At 40.4% G+C, this 20995-nt stretch overlaps 1 protein-coding gene across 11 annotated transcripts in view; it reads right to left on the reverse strand.

The window, feature by feature from the left end:
* ppfia2 (PTPRF interacting protein alpha 2) overlaps window positions 1-20995 on the reverse strand; it is a 418215-nt gene that overhangs the window by 394737 nt on the left and 2483 nt on the right. The gene's annotated exons all lie outside the window — the stretch shown is intronic.

Here is a 20995-nt window from a genome sequence, read left to right on the forward strand (position 1 = left end):
GTCTGCTGAGTTTCGCCAGAAATACTGCTCTTGTTCCTTTTATTTGGACTATTCATATCCCCATATTCCTGGTCAACCCCCAGCTTATCGCACTACCACACCCCCACTACGACTTTTGATCCATCACTGAATCCAGAATGGTGGTGACTTGTTAAACTCCACTCTACACTCCCTACCACACTCCTGCAGTATCCCATTCCCTCCTCTGCTAAATCAGATCCTTTCCTTTTCTTTGGAGTTTTACTAAAGGGAAGGCAAGCCAGAAATGCTGTAAGCATCAAATTAAATGCAAAGTAAGTGAGCATTAAGAAAGCAGGCTGAGACCCTTGAGATGCAACCTGTGTACACAGATAAGATGGGTGTGTATTCCTCTGCAGAGTGATCTGGCAGGTTCATTACATTGTTAGGTATCCATGAAGTCCAAAGTGCTGTATTAAAATGCTGAAGTTTCTTCTGAGTTAGTTCAAGATTGGTGAAAATGATATGATGAAGCTGGTGTTCTGGAGATGCCAACTTCTGTGTCAAAAGGGTGAGGCAGTTGCTGCCCATGGAGTATGCCGTGAGATGTCGCGGAATGAAGGTGAACATGGAGGACTGGAGAAGCAAACAGCCAGCTGCCGCTGCCAAGCAACTGCTCTAAATTTCAAGACAGGAATTGGTGTGGTCTAGTTTCTGACTACTGTCAGAGAAAACTGCAAACTGCATACAAATGAAGTGAATGAGATTAGCTAATAATGAGATGTAACCTTGCGGAAAGAAAGTCTTTTCCGTTTACTAGCAAGATTCTTAACTACCCATTAAAATCTCAAGGAGAAGATCCGAATTTTTTTTTAACCCAACATCAAGCATCGGACTTTTCATTCCTGCCATATTCTCCCAAATGTCTCGCCAATGCTCACACCATTCAAGACATCTGAAAATTCCACCTGAAGTCATTAGTGCATGTAGAATACACAAGAGCCGAATTCCACAAAGCCAGGCCCTGCAAACTGCAATGAGGCAATAAACAGACAATCTGCCTTAATATTGTTGATTAAGAGAGAAACATTGGTCCAGACACATGAATAATCCTATCCTCATTTAGAAATAGCGCCAAGGAAGTACTAAATCACCTGATAATGCCCATTTCACATATAATAATAAAGTTGGTGATTTTGAATGCTTACTAATGAAGCTTTTTCATTTATGAACACAACTTTCCAGTTCAAATTGTTTAATGTCCAAACTAAAACAAAATTGAGATAGACTAGAGGTGAGTATAAGAATACTAGAGCTCAGGGCACGAGCTGCAAAAAATGTCACAGGGAGGCTATGACCTGATTGGCTGCTAAGACATCTGCACTAAATTTGAAAAATAACCCAGGAAAGAAGCACCAACGTATGTAATTAATTCATTATAATAAATTATGTAAATTAATAAAGTAATTAACTAAGTAGGAATGGCTGGACAGGTGATGTGTTGTAGCTTTATGATGCGAAAGCTGGTTGATCCCATTACAAACTGCAGTGACCACAGCTGCAGCAAATGTTGGTTGCTCGAAGAACTTCAGCTCAGAGCTGATGAGCTTGAATCAGAGCTTCAAACACTGTGGCACAAGTTTGTGGGGGCGGGGGGGAGGGGGGGTGGTGAGGAAGAGTAGCTGGATGCTATGTTTCAGGAGGCAGTCACACCTGGTAGATTTAGTTCAGATCTGGTCAGTTACTCTCAAATTGCACAGTAAATTCTATCATCTAATGATCACTGCCTCTTAACAGTTCCTTCACCTTAAGCTCCCTTATCAAGTCTGCCTCACTGCACAACACTAAATCACTACCTTGCAGGCTCCACCACAAGCTACTCCAAAAAGCCATCTCGTAGACATTCCACAAATTCTTTTTCTTGCAATCCACTATCAACATAATTTTCCCAGTCCACCTGCATGTTGAAGTCACCCATGACCACTGTGATTTGGCCTTTCTTACACGTCTTCTCTATATCTTAGTGTATGTTGCGCCCCAGGTCCTGGCTACTGTTTGGAGACTTGTACACAACTCCAACTATGGTTTTTTCAGAGATAACAAGGGGCAGAGCTGGGTGAACACAGCAGGCCAAGTAGCATCAGAGGGGCAGGAAAGCTAACGTTTCAGGTTTAGACCCTTCTTCAGAAATGGTTGTTTCACCTTTGTGGTTCCTCCTAGAGAAGAAGACAGAATAACAGGTAACAGTATTATAGCTGAATAAAGGTGGCTACACAGGTATGAGGGAGGAGCTGGGCAGAATTGACTGGAAGGAGCCCAGCAGGAAAGACAGTGGAGCAGCAATGGCAGGAATTTCTGGGGGCACGACAAAAATTCATCCCCAGGATAAAGAAGCATGGTACAGGGAGGATGAGGCAACCACAGCTGACTAGGGAAGTCAGGGGTAGCATCAAAGCAAAAGAGAAAGTATATAATGTGGCGAAGGACAGTGGGAAACCAGAGGAATGGGAAGCTTACAAAGATCAACAGAGGGCAACAAAACAAAAAAAAGGAGGGAGATGATTAAATAGGAGAGTAAGCTAGCGAGGAATATATATGAAGACTATAAGAGTTTCTTTGGATGTAAAAAAATGGCAAAATGAGAGTCAAAAGTGGACATTGGACACTGGGAAATGACAGTGGGGAGACAGTAGAGGGGAACAAGGAAATGGCTGAAGAACTGAATAATTACTTTGTGTCAGTCTTCATGGTGGAAGACACAAGTAATTTCTCAAAAATTGAAGACAGAGTCAGGGGGCAGAGCTCAGTGTGGTGGCCATCACCAAGGAAAAGGTGATAGTAAAACTGTTTGGCCTGAAGGTGGATAAATCACCTGGACCAGATGAACTACACCCGAGTTCTTAAGTAGATTGCTGAAGAGATAGTGGAAGCATTAGTGGAAGTATTAGATCTTTCAGGAATCGCTAAAGTCAGGGAGTGTCCCAAAGGACTGGAAAAATCCCTATGACACCCCTTTTAAAAAGGGAGTAAGGTAAAAGACGGAAACTTACAAGTCGATTAGCCTAACCTCAGTTGTGGGTCAGATTTGGGAGTCCATTGTAAAGGATGAGATATCTGAATATTTGGGAGTGTATGGTAAAATAGGGCAAAGTCAGCATAGTTTGATCAAGGGGAAGTCATGCCTGACAAATCTGCTAGAATTTTTTGACGAAGTAACAAGCAGGTGGACCAAGGAAAGCCAATGAATGTTGTCCACCCAGACTTCAAGAAGGCCTCTGACAAGGTGCCACACAGGAGGCTGCTAAGTAAGATAACGGCCCATGGTGTTAGAGGCAAGGTGCTAGCATAGATAGAAGATCAGCTGTCTGGCAGAAAGCAGAGAGTGGGGATAAAAAAAGAGTCTTTCTCAGGATGGCAGCCGGTGAGAAGTAGTGTTCTGCAAGGGTCGGTGTTGGGACCACAACTTTTCACTTTATATATTAAAATGATCTAGATAAAGGAGCTGAGGGCATTCTGGCCAGGTTTGCAGACGATACAAACATAGATAGAGGGACAGGTTGTATTGAGGTGGGGAGGATGCAGAAGGATTTGGACAGGTTAAGAGATTGGGCAGGGAAGTAGCTGATGGAGTACAACGTGGGGAAGTGTGAGGTCATGCACTTTGGTAAGAAGAATAGAAGCATGGACTATTTTCTAAATGGAGAGAAAATTCAGAAGTCTGAATAGTAAAGAGACTTGGAAATTCTAGTCCAGGATTCTCTCAAGGTAAACTTGCAGGCTGAGTCAGTAGTTAGGAAGGCAAATGCAATGTTGGCATTTATTTTGAGAGAACTTGAATATAAAGGCAGGGATGTACTACTGAGGCTTTCTAAGACACAGGTCAGGTCACATTTGGAATATTGTGTGCAGTTTTGGGCCCCATATCTCAGGAAGGGTGTATTGGCCCTGGAGTGGGTTCAGAGGAGGTTCACAATAATGGTCCCAGGAATGAAAAGCTCAACATATGAGGAACGTTTGAGGACTCTGGGACTATACTCATTGGAGTTTATAAGTTGGGGGGCAGGGTCTAATTGAAACTTACAGAATACTGAATGGCCTGGACAGGGTGAGTGTTGGGAAGGTGTTTTCATTTGTAGGAGAGACTAGGATCTGAGGGCACAGCCTTAGACTAAAGGGAAGACCTATTAGAACGGAGATGAGGAGAAACTTCTTCAGCCAGAGAGAGATGAATCTATGGAATTCACTGCCACAGAAGGCTGTGGAGGCCAGGTCATTGTCATTGAGTACATTTAAGACTGAGATACATAGGTCCTCGATTAGCAAGGGGATCAAGGGTTACAGGGAAAAAGCGGGAGAATGGGATTAAGAACTTATCAGCCATGTTTGAATGGCGGAGCAGACTCGATGGGCCGTATGGCCTGATTTCTGCTCCTATGTCTTATAGTCTTATTTTAATGCAAGGATGATACATTGTATTCATAGCCCTCTGTTAAAAATGCATTTTACTTTAGATACGATCATTCATTTAGTAAAATTCATTACCTAAAAGTAGTACATCATGTATGTGTTGTCTATTTTCAAAATAAATTGAACAGTTAATACAGAATGAATAACACTGCAACTAATTTAATACTATTGTCATATCAATTAGTTAATGCAAGATTCACTGAATCAACAGACAACAATCTGTTGTTATTAAACCATGTCACTAAGTTAGGAATATAATGTGAATAATAATATTGTAGATAATATTAAATGTACAATTTTAGCTGTTTTATTGAAGTCAAAATAGTAAATAGAGTATTCAGTAAAATTGAATTTAGAAGTGAGTTAGGTTTATTTTCAAAAAGTACCAAGAGTTAAGACTCACCAAAATAAAAGCAATTCATAAACATCAGTTAATCTTCTCTTCACGTGCTTCCCTATTAGAGTATTCAGATGAGCTTCGATCAGACCAACAAAATGAAGTTAAGATCTAGCTAGCAAGCAATAACTTTCTGTTTTAAGTTGACAAACTTTAGTGCTTACTAAAAGAATAAAGCCACTGAATACCAAGTTTTTTGTGCATAGAAACATTGAAAATAGTAGGAAGAGTAGGCAGTTCGTCTCTTTGAGCCTGCTCGGCATTCAAAATTATCACGGTTGATCATCCTTCACAATGTCCCAGTTCTGCTTTCTTCCCAGACCCTTTGAACCCTTTAGCCCTAAGAACAATATATAACTGCTTCTTGAAAATATTTGTGTGTTGGCCTCAAGTGTTTTCTGTGGCAGAGAATTCCACAGGCTCACTGCTATCTGGTGAAATAAATTCTTGTCAACTCAGTCCTAAATGACTGACAATGGATTAGTAAACTGTGACCCTGGTTCTGGACTCCTTGGTCATCTTTTGAGTTTATCCTGTCTAGTCCTGTTAGAATTTTGTGGGTTTCCAGGAGATCCATCCCCATCTTCTAAACTCCAGTGGATATAGTCTGAACTGATCGGGGTCTTTCTTCACAAGTCCATCTTACCATCCAGGAATCAGTCTGGCAAATCTTTGCTGCACTCTGCATGCCTGCCATAGCCAAAACATTCTTCATCAGATAAGACGACCAAAACTTCACTAAATACTCCAGGTATGGTCTCACAAAGGCCCTGTGCAATTGCAACAAGATATCCTTGCTCTTGTACTCAAATCCTCTCACTATAAAGGCCTACATATCTTTGCCTTCTTCACTGTCTTCTGCAAGTGCATGTTTACCTTCAGTGACTAGTAAACAAGGATACCCAGTTTCATTGTAACTCTCCTTTTTCTAATCTGCTGCATTCAAATAATAATCTGCCTGCCTGTTTTTGATACCAAAACAAATAATCTCACATTTATCCACATTATATTTCATTTTCCATGCATTTGCCTACATACTCAACTTATCCAAATCACACTAAAACAATACTGCATCCTCCTCATAGTACACCCTCCCACTCAGCTTTGTGTCACCAACAAACATGGTGATATTACATTTAGTTCCTAATCTATATAATTAATATACATTGTAAACAGCTAGGGTCCTGACACTGATGCCTAGAGTATTACACTAGTCACTGCTTGTCACTTGGAAATATGACTGATTTTTCCCACACTGTGTTAGCTGACTGCTAACCAGTTCTATATCCATGTCAGTATACTACCCTAAATCACATACGTTTTACATTTTACATGCCAATCTCCTATGTGGGACCCTCGCAAAAGCATTCTGAAAGTCTATGTAAGCCATAACCACTGGCTCCCCTTTGTTAATGATATCTTGAAAAATTCAACTGGACTTGTTAAGCATGGCTTCTCTTTTATAAATCATACTGACTCTGCCAATAAAGGCAAGCATGCCATATGCCTTCTTTATCACCCTAACTACTTGTGTGGCCACTTTCAAGGAGCTGTGGGCTTCAACCCCAGGATCCTGCTGTACATCAATACTGTTCAGGGTCTTGTCATTACCTGTATACTTTTCCTTAACATTCAATCTCTTAAAGTGCAGCACCTCACACCTGCCCAGAATAAACTCCATCTGCCACTTCTCTACCCATATCTGCATCTGATCTCTATCGGACTGTATCCTTTGATGATTTTCTATACCATGCACAACTCCACAGTGTGTGATCTGCAAACTTACTAGACCACCCATCTATAATTTCATCCAAGCCATTTATATATTACAAACAGCAGAGGTCCCAGTACGGATCCCTGTGGAATACTAGTAGTCACGAATCTCCAGCCAGAAAATCACCCTTCTGCCACAACTTTCTTCTTCTATTCTGAATCCATATGACCGAGTTACTGTGGATCCCATACATCTTAATCTTCTGAACGGGGCCTATTGTGAGGGACCTTGTTGAAAATCTTACTAAAATCTATGTAAACAAAATCCACTGCTCTACCCTCATCATTCGCCTTCACTACCTTCTTGAAAAATTCAATAAAATTAGTAAGACATGACCTGCCCTGCACAAAGCCATGCTGACAGTCTCTAATCAGACTATGCTTTACAAAATGCATGTAAACTCTATCCTTAAGAATTCTCTTCAATGCTTCCCAACCACTGATGTGAGACCTACCAATCAATACTTTCATAGATTATTCCTATTTTATTTCTTGATCAAAGAAAAAAACATGAGCTACTCGCCAGACCTCCAGGGCCTCTCCCATTGCTCCAAAGGATACAAAGATTTTGTTCAAGGCCCCAGCAATCTCTTCTTTTGTCTCTCTCGATATCCTGGGATAGATACCATTGGACTCTGGGGACTTAGCTACTTTAATTCTCTTCAAGAGGCCCAACACCACTTCTACCTAGATCTCAAAAGTCCTAGCTTATCAGCATGCTCCACACTAATCTCATCATCCTCTATATCCTTCTCCTCGGTTCTCTTGGCATTTTAGCTTCCTATATCTGCCATGTGCTTTTTCTTCCCTTCTTGACCAAATTCACAACCTCCCTTATTATCCAGCCTTGCCATCCTTGTCCTTCCTCCTTACTGGAACATGCCGGTCCTGAAGACTAATCAGAAGGTCTTTAAACAACACTCACATATCAAATGTGGACTGACCTGATAACAGGTCCTCCCAACTTTGGAAACTAAAATTGGACAAGGCCCATGGGGAATATTAAAAAAGCAGGCAAGAAATCAAACAGGGAATTGAGACAGCAAGAAGGGGTCATGAAATGACTTTGACACATGGGAACAGAGAGAATCCTAAGGCATTGTATGCATTTAAAACAGGAGGATAACTAAGGAGAAGGTTGACCACTTGAGGATAAGGGAGGGAACTTGTGCTTGGAGGCAGAGGATGTGGGCAAGATACTAAATGAGCACTTTGCCTCGAAATTCACCCAGGAGAAAGTTATGGAGAATAGTGCGATTAGTGTGGAGCATGCTAATATGCTAAGACTTTTTGAGATCAAGGAAGAAGTGGTGTTGGATGTCTTGAAAAGCATTAAGGTGAATATGTCCCCAGGCCCAAATGGTATCTACCCCAGGTTATTGAGAGAGGCAAGAGAGGAGATTGTGAGGGCCTTGACCAAGGTCTTTGTATCCTTGCTAGGCACTTGAAGGGTACTGGAGGACTGGTAAGTGGTTAATGTTGGTCCTCTGTTCAAGAAGGGAAATAGGGATAATCCAGGAAACTACAGACAGGTGAGTCTCACACTGGTGGTTCAGAAGCTATTGAGGAGAATTCTTAGGGATAGGATTTACACATGTTTGGAAAAGCATGAGATAATTAGGGACCATCAGTATGGGTTTGTGCAGGGCAAGTCATATCTTACTAACTTGATTGAATTTTTTGAGGAGGTGACGAAGGTATTTGATGAAGGGAGAGGAGTGGATGTTGCCTACAAGTATTTTAGTAAGGCTTTCATCAAGGTTTCTTGTGGTGAGCTCACCCAGAAGATTAAGGTGCATGGGATCTACTCCCTAGCTCATACCTAATATTGACATAATTTGTCCTGCCCCAATTTAGTAACTTCCTGCGTGGTCCTGATTTATCCTTATTCATAGTTATCTTAAAAACGAAGATCACTTTTTTCTAATATGGTCTCACAGCGAAAGGTCAGACACCTGGCCAAGCTCACTAATGAATATAAGGTCCAATATGGCACCTCCTCCAGCAGGACTATTGCATGCTGTTGTTTTGAGAAACTCCCTTAGATGCACTTAACAAATTCTGTCCCATCTAAGCCTCTTGCTCTAAGGGAGCTCCAGTCAATATTGGGAAAGTTAAAGTCACTCAGTAAGACAACTCTGTTGTTCCTGCGTCTTTCCATAAACTGCCTATATATTTGTTCCTCAATGTCTTGGTGGCTGTTGGTAGGCCCATAGAATAATCCTACCAGACAGTGAATGTACCCAACTTAATTTTGAGCTGTGCCCATATTGTCTCAATGGATGAGTTCTCCATTTTATCTTCTGAGTGCAGATGTGACATTATCCCTGATGAATAATGTAACTGCTCCACCTTTTTTACCATCCTCTCTATCTCATTGGTTCCTCAATATATCAATGAAAGAGCCAAATCCAGAAAACCATCCTGTAAACACTCCATGAATTCATCATCTATGGTGTTGTTACTAATTTGATATGTCCAATCTATATACAGATGAAAGTTACCCATAGTAACAACTGTACCTTTGTGGCTTATGTTTTGTGTCTCTACTTTCCTGTTTAATGCCTTCTCAATACGATTACAATAGTTTGCAGATTGCATACAACTCTTACTAATTGATTTTTCTCCCTTCTGTCTCTGAACAAATATAATAAAGTTTATTATATGAATTTAGAGTAGTAATACATCTACAGTACATACTACAAATTATTTCTAACATCCAAAATTAACTCAAACAATTATAGGTAACAACCAAACTGGGTGTGAGCACTCCATAGAGAATGTCAAATAGCAAACGTAGTCAAGACATATTGCACATATTTCTCTGCAGCCCCTAGATATTAATGATACTGTGGGTCATCTAATCCAATTAAACTTTACAAGAAATTCCAAATTTTTCTTCTTTTGAATTCCAACAAAAGCCACTCTATTATGGACTCCCTCAATGACACTTCATGTTCTGGTATTTCAGTCTTAAATAGGCTGCCCTTATCCTAAGATTATGTCCTTTGTTCTCAAGAAACCAGGCAGGAAAAATTTCCTATGTACAACCATCCTGACATAAATTGAAACTTTAAAAAACTTACAATGAAATCACCTCTCATTCTTCAGAAAATCTAGACAACGTACAGGCACTCTGTAGATTGCAGACAGGTTCTGTCTTGAGGCCATTTGCAAGTTAATTTGTACACAAGTCAGACAGCAATGAAAGACAATATAAAGGAGACGTCATAAATACAGAAAACGTTCGCATGTCAGATTTTTAAAAAATACACCCCATATGAGACTGCATTCATAAGTCAGACATTCATAAAAATGGGAAGTCCTGTAGACCCAGTTACCTGAATATTGTCTCATAAAACAATCTTGCCATCCCAGTGATTAATCTGATGAAAACTTGACCATTACCTCTACGGCAAGTATATCTTTCCTTGGATAAGCAGACCAAAACTGTGCACAATACTCCAAGGCTTCATGAAATTTCAAAACAATTACAAGATATTGATGAAAATTCCATTTGCCTTCTTAATTACTTGCTGCACATATATGGCAACCTTTTGTGCACAACAGCAACCAAATCGCTCTGTATTGCACTTGTTTTTGACATCTCTCCTCTTTTAAATAATAGTCTGCCCTCTGATTCTTCCTACCAAAGTGCATAATCTCACACCTTTCTATGCTCAAGCTTTTGTGCACTTACTCAAACTATCTGCATCCCCTTATAGATTGTTTATATCCTTAGCATTACATACCCTTTTACTTCTTTTATAATGTCAGCAAATTTGGATAATTACTCTCTTCCAATCTTCCAAATCATTTATATAGATAGTAAATATTTCAGACTCTTGGGCCGACCCTTGAGGCACTCATCAGTTGTATCTTTTCAACCTGAAAAAAAAATCCATTAATCTTGAATTTCTGTCTTTGATGCGTTAATCAACCTTCAATCCATGCTAATACACTGCTAATTCCCAGTATGATGAGCTCTTATCTTGTGCAATAACCTTTTATGTGGCACTTTATCCAAAACATTTTGTGATATCAATATACATTATATCTACCAGTTCCCCTTTATCGACTCTATTATCCTCAAAGGACTTCGGCGAAGTTGTCAAACGTTAACTTCTTTTTAACAAAATCATTATGGCTCTGGTTCACCATGCTAACTTTTTCTACATGTCTTGTTATTTATTCTTTGATAAGAGACTTGAGTATTTTCCCAATGACATATGTTAAGTGACTGGTCTATCGTTACCTGCTTTCTATTCCCTTCCCTTTTTAAATGGATGTGCTATATTAGTTGCATTCCATTCTGCTGGAACCCTCTTGAAATCCAGTGAGTTCTGGAGAATGCTGAACAATGATTCCACTTTCTCTGAAGCCACTTCCGTTAAAACCCTTCAATGCAGACAATGAGATCCTGGTGGCTTGTCTGCTGTTAGTCCATGAGCTTATCAAATATTTTGTCCCTCTTAATAGAAACTTTATTCCCATTACATTTTGCTTATTTGTTATCCTGGAGATACCTATGCTGTCCTCCAGTATGAAGGCCATTGGAAAATATTCATTTCAATTATCTGCTATTTCTCTATTCACCATTATTAAATAGCCAGTTGTATCTTTCATAATTAATTTTCTCCCTCTGCATTAAACTTTTAGGAAGCTGCTGCTAATTCCTAAAATATACTAAATTCTATGGCCTTCTACTAGTTTTTGCTGCTTTTTGTGTCTTACTTTTTTGATCAGATAGTCTTCTTTTCACAGGTTGTTCATCCTTCTCTATCTTTCTCCCAGAATAATTTTTTGCTGAATGTTATGAAATATCTGCTTAAATGTTTGTCATTGGTCATCCACTGACTTTTACCTTAGTTTATTTTCCAAGCCGCTTTAGGCATCCTTTTCTTCATACCTCTACAATTACTCTAATTTTAGTTAAGCACATTGGTCTGAGACCCAAGTTAACCTCGCCAAAGCTGAATTTGAAACTCTACTATTTTGTGATTGCTACCCTCTAAAAAGATCCTTAATGGCAAGGTTTTTATTAATCTTACCTCATTAAACATTACTGCATCTAAAATGGCCTGTTCTAGGGTAGTTCTGCTATGTATCACTCATACATTATAAACATTCGTCTTCCATGTTACCCTTGTCCATCTGATTTTTCCAGTAAATATGCAGATTAAAATCACCCACCACAACCACAGTACTCTTCTTATACTGCTTCAAATATGTCCCAGGTTATATTTTGTTCTAGTGAGGCATCTTTTCGGGAACTTATGGCCAACTCCTAATCGATAACTTCTTTCTTTGCTTTTCCTCAAAAATTAATTCCACATTATATAACCTATTGGACTTGCATGCTAGCTTTTCATATCTCAAGGTTCAGAACACCCAGATCTCTCTGGAGATCTACAAGTTCAACCTCGCACCATTTAAGAAACATTCTACCCTTTTGTTTTTATTCTATCACCATATTCCACCAGCCATGTTCTAATATACTCACTTAACCTTTCCCAAACCCTCATGATGCCTCCTTGCCACCTTTCTTCCCACGCAGTTTGGTGTCATCAGCAAATTTGAAAATATTACATTTGGTCCCCACATCCAGACTATTTATATGTACTGTGGCCTAGCACTGTCTACTGTGATGTCTCCGTTGTAACAGATGCCATCATGAGAATGATCCATTTATTCCCACTCTCTGTAATATTAACTAATTCTGGACTTATTCTACTATATTCTCCCCAAATCTCTTAAATTTGATTTACTTGTTCTCGGAAAGTTACCATTTTTACTATCTGATAGGTTACAAAAAAAAATTCATTCTACACAGTTAATTTGATTTTATTTGCTCTCACTCTTTTCTTCTGCAGATAGAAGTAAAATCTAACATATGCAAAGTCTTTGTTAAAAATTTGGGATCTGTGAGAAGAAGTCAATCAGTACCTGTCAGTTTCGATATTCTCAACACATTCTGATCATTATTGATTACTTTATCACAAGCATTTCTACAGGCTAATAATCAGATACAAGTAACCTAAAATTATAACAAGATAGTTTTTTTGATGATAATCAAACTCATTCAAAAACTTAGATTTTCTCAAAAATCAGGTCAGAAGCAATTGACTTCCTTGACTCATTAATTTCTCACAAGCAAATGGAGGAAGTTCAAAGGGATTAAGCTGCCGATATATGTTCCTCTGTTCCACTATAGCTCCCCCACAGGACTGACAGTGCTATGTCTCAGCACTGGAGGAGTGACCATGTTGCAGCAGAAGTGGCGAATAGTGACTTGTCTCAGGGTTTCAGCACATCTGCTACCTCGTTAACCCCTCAACCAATACCAAGTTCACTGCGAGAAAACCATCTTGGGTAGAATGCCCAAGTAACAGTCAAAGTACTGTAGATTCCTGTTGAACACTCCAGAATCACTGACATAGAGGTTCATTAGATGGTTTCCACACTGATTAGAAAGCTGAATCGAGGTACTGGTGAAGAATGAGAACTATTAATGATTCGGTTTTATTTCTGTGTTTTAGAGATTTAAGAAATCATTAGAAGCATTGAACTATCTGATATGATCTATCCATTCTAGTTGCAATTTGTTTTACTTTCTCTTGTTCTGTTCGTTCTTGCCATATCCAATTCTTAGAGGATGTATGATGGTCCTGGGGATCCCAGTGATCGCATTGTAGCTGCATTGGTCATGGGTTACAGTAGCTGTCATTAGCAATGAGCAGAAGAACTAATCATTGCATCCTAAAACTCGTCCACAGATATTCTGCAGAATGAAGGTACATAGCAGCAGTCAGCATAACTCAGTTGATTTACATGATCCCGCAGTGATCATGCATTTGCAAATGTTAGAATGGTTTAAAGCTTTCAAGAAGCTTTGTAGCTCGGGTTGTGGATGAGGTTGTAGACGTGCGCACCAAGCTGGTGGGTTTGGTTGCAAAGGTTTTGTCAACCTTTTAGGTAATATCGTCAGTGTGCCTCCGGTGAAGCATCGGTGTTCTGTCCCACTTGTTATTTATATGATGGGGTGGTTGGTTTTACTTCTGGTTTTGTTTCTCAGTGGTTTATACACAGGGTATAATTCAATATGTTTGTTGACGGAGTTCCGGTTGGAATATCAGGCCTCCAGGGATTCCCTGATATGTCTCTGTTTGGCTTGTGTGGTTATCAATGTGTTGTCCCAGCTGAATTTGTGTCCCTCATTGTCCATGTGTAGTGAGACAAGTGAGAATTGGTTGCGTCTCTTGGTATCTAGTTGGTGTTCATGTATCCGCATAATCAATTTTCTTCTGGTTTGGCCTATGTAGTGCTTCCAACAGTCCTTGCATGGTATTTTGTATATTATCTCAGTTTTGCCGGTTTTAGGTATGGGATCCTTTATGTTCATCAGTAGCCATTGAAGGGTGGTTGTCGGTTTGTGGACTACTCTTATACCTAGGGGTCTGAGTAGACTTATGGTCATCTCTGAAATGTCCTTGATGTGTGGCAGAGTAATTAGTGAGTCGGGCCATGTTGTGTCTTCCTGTGGTGGTCTGTCTCTGAGGTAATGGCGGATTGTGCTTTTCAGGTACCCATTTCTTTTGAAGTTTCTGTGTAAGTGCTCCTGTTCTACTTTGGGGAGTTCCAAGTTGCTTCAATGTGTTGTGGCTTGTGTAAATAGTGTCCTGGTGCACCTCCGTTTGTGGGAGTTAGGGTGGTTGCTAGTGTTATTGAGTATTTGGTTCATGTGTGGGGTCTTTCTACATCTGCTAGTCTGGAGTTCCCCATTGTTTCTGCGTTCTACCATTATGTCCGGGAAGGGCAGTCAGTTGTTGCTCTCTTCCTCTTTTGCGGACTACCAGGATAAAATTCCGGACTGTAAGAAAGACTACATAAGCCAAACTGGAAGAAAATTGACTCTATGGACACAAGAACACAAACTAGCCACCCAGGGAAATAAGGTGGAGCAAAAATCCCCAGTTTATATAGATACCTGGGACGAAAACCCTTGGAGGACAGAAGTTGTGGAAATTGTTAAATTCATTGAACTTTTGGGACTCAAGAAACCAGGGGCTGCAACTAAACCAAGAACAGGCTGGCTGGGACAGGCTGAGTAATATGCAAGCTCAGGGGCAAATGCCTGGAACAGGAGTTAGTTTACAGGAACTAAAGGAAGACCCGCATTCATGCCCCAGATAACAATAATGCATGCCAGTCTGCTGGAAACAGACAACTTTGACAACTTCAGACCCTTTGGAGCCTACAGAGATACAAATCCATTCAATTTCCAATCAGTGCTCAAACACAAAATTACTGGACATTCCACACCATTGTGCTACATGCAAACGTGTTTCACCTTGGATATAAAAACAATTCATTCACAACCACTATTCAAAACTGAACAGATACCCATCCAAGGGAAATGCCAGACATTTCAAAACCATTAAAGCCATTTACCTCAATCGAGAAACAATTCACACCTACTCCAGCACTCAGGAAATCCATTCAGCCCTGAGAGGAAGAACAGTAGCTCAACGCATTTCAAGGGAGATGAGGGGGGCCTGCAGTTGGGTATAACTGGGGATCACAAGCCCAGCAAGAGAGAAGTGAGTGTAGAAAGAAGAGAAGGAAACAGAGGAGAAAAAGATAATGAGTGTACCGAGAGTCCTGCACTGTAAGTGGGGCACTGCACTACCAACCACGCTCTCTGATTCCAACCAGGTATGTGGTCCGAGGTGGGCTCCGCAAGGGGATTTTGAGAGTCCAAGTGGGAAGCAGGCCCTGCTCGTGAAGGAAAGCAGCCTTCACAACCACTGAACGCCAGCAACTAAGTACGAACCTCCACTTGATGTCTGGAGGCGACTGAAGGCATGAAGCAGAGACATGAAGCACCACCCGGGGCAACACAAGCAACATCCACAACAACAACCTGCTCACAAAGACCACCAAGAAAAGAAAGAAAAATCAAGGTACTCACCAGGCCAGTCCCATGCATCTAACCGTATCAGCAGATATCACGAAACTGACTGTGACCGGTAGCTGCAGCCCTTCGTGGAGTCCCAGCTAAGGCAAAAGCCTATGGACAAGGGCCAGTCAAAACCAGATTTTTACTCCAGGCGTGAGCCTAAGGTCATCAAGACTTTCTAACCAGCTTGCCTAGTCTTAAATAGGGGAAGGGGTGGGTTGAGGCTAAGGGTAGTCCCTTGGGGGTCAGCAGATTCCTCAAATCAGTGCCAAATCTGCTCCCCCTTACTTTGAGGTTATACCCTCTGGTACTAGGTTCATCCACCAGTGGAAACAACTTCCCTGTTTCTATTCACTTCATAATTTTATACCTTTTTCCAAAAACCCCCTCATTCTTCTAAATTCCAGTGAGTACAGTCTCAACCTATTCAATCACTTCTAATAAGGTGGCAGCCTCAATTCCGGAATCACCCTAGTGAACCTCCTCTGTACCCTGTCTGTTCACCCTCCAGTGCCAGTACATCCCTTCTCGAATCAGGAGACCAAAATTGTACACAGTACTCCAGGTGTGGCCTCACCAGCACCCTACATAGTTGCAGCATAAACTCCTAATTTTAAACTCCATTCCTCTAGCAATGAAAGACAACATCCCGTTTGCCTTTTTAAGTTTCCTGCTGCACCTGCAAACCAACTTTTTGTAATTCATGCACAAGTATACCGAGGTCCCTCTGCACAGCAGCATTTTTCACCATTTAAATAATAGTCCATTTTGCTGTTACTTCTACCAAAATGGATGAGCTCACATTTACCAATATCGCAGTCCATCTGTCAGACCCTTGCCCACTGACTTAATCTATATCTCTTTGCAAAGGTTGTGACCTCTTCATAATTTGCTCTGCCACTCATTTTAGTGTCATCTCAGAACTTTGACACATTACACTTGATCCTCAACTCCTAAATCATCAACGTAAATAGTAAACAATTGCAGTCCCAACACGGATCACTGAGGCACACCACTAGCCACACCCTCTTATCTCCACTCTTTGCTTTCTGTCAGTTAAGCAATCTTGTACCCATGCTAACACATTACTTGTAATGCCATGCACCTTTATCTTATGCAGCAGTCTTTTGTGTGAGACCTTGTGGAATGCCTTCTGGAAATCTAGATACCACACATCCACTGGTTCCCAGTTGCCCACCGTACTCATAATATCCTCAAACAGTTCCAGTAAATTAAGAACCATTACCTCCCTTTGATGAACCCATGCTGTGTCTGCCCAATGGGACCATTTCTACCCAGATGTCTCATTATTTCTTCCTTGATTCTCGATTCAAGCATTTTCTCCACTACAGAAGTTAACAGGCCGACAGTCACCCAGCTTTTCTCTACCTCCTTTTTTCATTCAGAAAGTTAGGAGGCGTGGGATTCAGGGAAATTTGACTGGCTGCATACAATAACTGGCTGTCCAACAGAAGACAGAGGATGGTAACAGATGGAAAGTATTCAACCTGGAGCTTAGTGACCAGTGGTGTTCCGCAGGGATCTGTTCTGGGACCTCTGCTCTTTGTGATCTTTATAAATGACTTGGATGAGGAAGTGGAAGGGTGGGTTAGTAAGTTTGCCGATGACATGAATGTTGGTGGTGTAGTGGACAGCATGGAGGGCTGTTGTACGTTGCAATGGGACATTGACAGGGTGCAGAGTTGGGCAAAGAAGTGGAAGATGGAATTCAACCCAGAAAAGTGTAAACTGATTCATTTTGGAAGGTCGAATTTGAATGCAGGATACAGGGTTAATGGCAGGATTCTTGGCAGTGTGGAGGGACAGAGGGACCTTAGATTAGATTCCCTACAGTGTGGAAACAGGCCCTTCAGCCCAACAAGTCCACACTGCCCCTTGAAGCATCCTACCCAGGCCCACCCCCCTATAACCCACACACCCCTGAACACTACGGGCAATTTAGCACGGCCGATTCACCTAGCCTGCACATCTTTGGACTGTGGGTGGAAACCGGAGCACCCAGAGGAAACCCACGCAGACACGGGGAGAATGTGCAAACTCCACACAGACAGTCGCCCGAAGCTGGAATTGAACCCGGGTCCCTGGCGCTGTGAGGCTGCAGTGCTAACCACTGAGCTACCGTGCCGCCCCTCAGTAATAGGTTCCGCTGTAGCAAGTTGCATAAGCTATTGACAGAATACCTGATTACCTACAGACTCCTCCTTCATCATTTTCCTGGAACATTGTGTTCAGTTCTGGTCACCCAGTTATAGGAAGGGTTTTATCAAGCTGGAGAGGATTCATAAGCGATTTACCAAGATGTTGCTGGGTATGGAAAGTTTGAGTTATGAAGGAAAGGCTAGAAAGGCTGGGACGTTTCTCACTGCAGTACAGGAGGTTGAGAAGTGACCTGATAGAAGTCAGGGATAGACAGAGTTTATGCTAGATGTCTTTTCCTTAAATGGGGAATTTCAAGACTAGGGGGCACAATTTTAAGGAGAGTGGAAAGAGAATTAAACAAAAGGCTTTTTTTTTACACAGAGGACGGTTTGCATGTGGAATGTACATGTTGATGAAGTAATGATGCAGGTACAACACTTAAAATACGTTTGGATGGATACATGAATAGGGAAGTTTTGGAGGGATATGGGCCAGGAGTAGGCAGGTGGGACTTGTCTAGTTTGGGATTATTTTTGGCGGGGACTGGTCGGACTGAAGGATATGTTTCCATGTTGTATGGCTACATGGCACTCAAGAAAATCCAAAAAAATAACTCTTGACCTATAGACTTCACATTCTGTTTAGATCTCCTCAGTGTAGCCTCCACTTCTACTGATTTTTCACAAACCTGGTCTTGGTTTCTTTGGATTGCTACTTCAATCCCCACACTAGCTGTAGTAGTTCATGAAGGTCTGCCTCCTCACCTTATCCCACACTTGTAAATGTTTCCCTTCAAGATATACATAAAATCAATCATCTCTCTCTAATGCAGAGATGCTCATGTCCTTTGTGGGTATGCCTCCATACATACTTACATAAAACATGCTGCTACTCATTTTCCTTCAACCTTTCACTGCAAAAATACCATCTATGCAAGGCAGAGCGCTTAAAAATGATAGGTAAGGGTGGAAAAAAAACACAAATCAGAAAGCTCAGAAACTGATTTTACTATCTTCAGGTCGGTGCTCCACTTAATTTACCCTGCAGTTTTATCACTTAATTTGTAAAGCCGATCCCACTTTTTTATAAAAATACAAAGTTTATCTCTGGGACAAACCTCTACATTTAGCAGTTCAAACAATTCCTGGGATCAATTAAGTTCGGCATACCCAGTTGGAATTTATAAATGAGGCAGCTGTCTTTTTAATGGGTCTGTTTCACACTAGCATCAAAACAGCCAACAATGAATTTAGATCAACCTAGAATTGTGGATTGGAAATACTCCACAACTGACATGCTGGCATACTGCCACTTGCACATTTCATAATCCCACAGGTGACAACCTCTTAAAAGTTTCATTCACAAGGTGTGGGCATACTAGAAACGGTGGCATTATTGCCTGTCCGTACCTGCCCGGACAGATCGATGGTAGGCTGCCGTCCTCCATGGCTGCATACAAGTCAGTGACTTTGCAGTTTAATTCCAAAAGATAGTTAAGAGTCAACCACTTCCATGAGTATCACGTCATCCATGAAATAGCCCAGGAAAAGATAGCAACAGTCCTTCTCATTAATGAGCGACTTGTGTTTTTATAAAAATCCAGCAGCTTTGTAGCTATTTTTGCTGGGAACTATTTTTTCCCATTCTTTTTATGCTGAATTTTAAAAGTAAGACTGTCATAGTTCGTTCTGAACTCATACCTCTGAATTATTAATCTAGGCCTCTGGATATATAACTGTAAAATACAAAAAGGGAAAGTTCCTAAACTACCTGTATCACTGATGCTGCAAATACAGGTCTTTGTTCCTAAATTAGCCTTAATAGCTACTTCTGCACACATAAATAACAGGAAAATCAAACATGACCCAAAACATTACATCAACATCCAGGCTTTAATGTTCATAGCAATCAGTGTTAACATAAACATTCCATACAACAGTTTTCAAAAGAGACATATGATCCACTGAATCAATGTTAAATCTGAAAAGGGAAACGCGATGGAATGTGTAACGTGAAAATATGGTTCAAAACAGTCATACCACGCCAAAAGATAACCATATTACACGCAATTCTAATTTCATGCAATACAGTTTCAATTCATTAGCACTGTTGAAGGTTTGAGTGTAAACAGCATATACTTGATGCATCACAATAATTTCAACAACTACTTTTCCTAAATCTGAATTGTTACTGTATATCTTTTCAAGTGAGTTTTCCTTTCCAGTAAGACCAATGTCAATTGAGTATACACCATGGACACTAATATACCTTGCTCGGAAGTTCTATACTTGCAAGTTTTCATGATTTGGTTCCTTTTCTAAATATCTTTGGATCCTCAAAATAAAACTGTCCACATGAAGCATCTATATCAATGGCTTCAGATCTTTCAGCACATAAAAAAACATTGATTTCACCTTTGAACATCTGCCTTTACAATGCATTCTGCTGTTTATATCCTCACTTTTTACAAGAGTAAATTCAGAACAATAACAAATGAACTCAAAATCTTAAGTATAATCAGCATTGATTGGATGCTTATTATCCTTGTGCAGGACCACAAAGAACCAATTGTGCAACATTTCCATAGAAGATTATAAATATATCCTCTATTAACTATTTTATTGCAGTATAATCTTATAAGTGTATCATTAAAAATGATAGATCATTGTTTAACTCAGCATTTGTAATATTTTATACATCGCTATCGATTTTTTTTCAATAATATAAATTCTGGACTTTAAGAAGTAGTAGTTCAGATCTATTAAATACAATCTATTAATATAAAATTTAATTATTTGTTATACGAAGTATTAGTAATTTACTAAATATTGTATTTGCATCGTTTGCTTTAAAAAAAAGTTAACGCAAAGAAATCACAGTGAACCAGACGAAAAAACAAAACTGCATCTCTACAGAAATGAAATTTAAAATTCACAAATTGGCCATCTTTCGTTCACCAACTTGCCTCTTTGAAATACTGCGCGTAGTAATATCGCGATCCACTTGCCAAATAAACCGTTTTGGTCAACTCGATACTGTACAACAATCAAATGCATTACAGGTTAATAGGCTTCAAGGCGCACCCGTTTCAGAAAACCAAATGGTAAACATCCAGACTTGGTGGTAAAAGTCATGACTAACACGGAATCTTTACATTAATACTAAAATCAAGAAGCGTAAAGAAGGAAGACTGTGTTTGCAATGAATGCACACTGCCGTTAGTCACTGGAGATTTTCAGCAACAAAACAGAAGTTGCTGAAAAAGCTCAGTAGGTCTGGCA

The sequence above is a fragment of the Stegostoma tigrinum genome, chromosome 18, assembly GCF_030684315.1.
Source record: "Stegostoma tigrinum isolate sSteTig4 chromosome 18, sSteTig4.hap1, whole genome shotgun sequence".
Classification (NCBI taxonomy): Eukaryota; Metazoa; Chordata; class Chondrichthyes; order Orectolobiformes; family Stegostomatidae; genus Stegostoma; species Stegostoma tigrinum.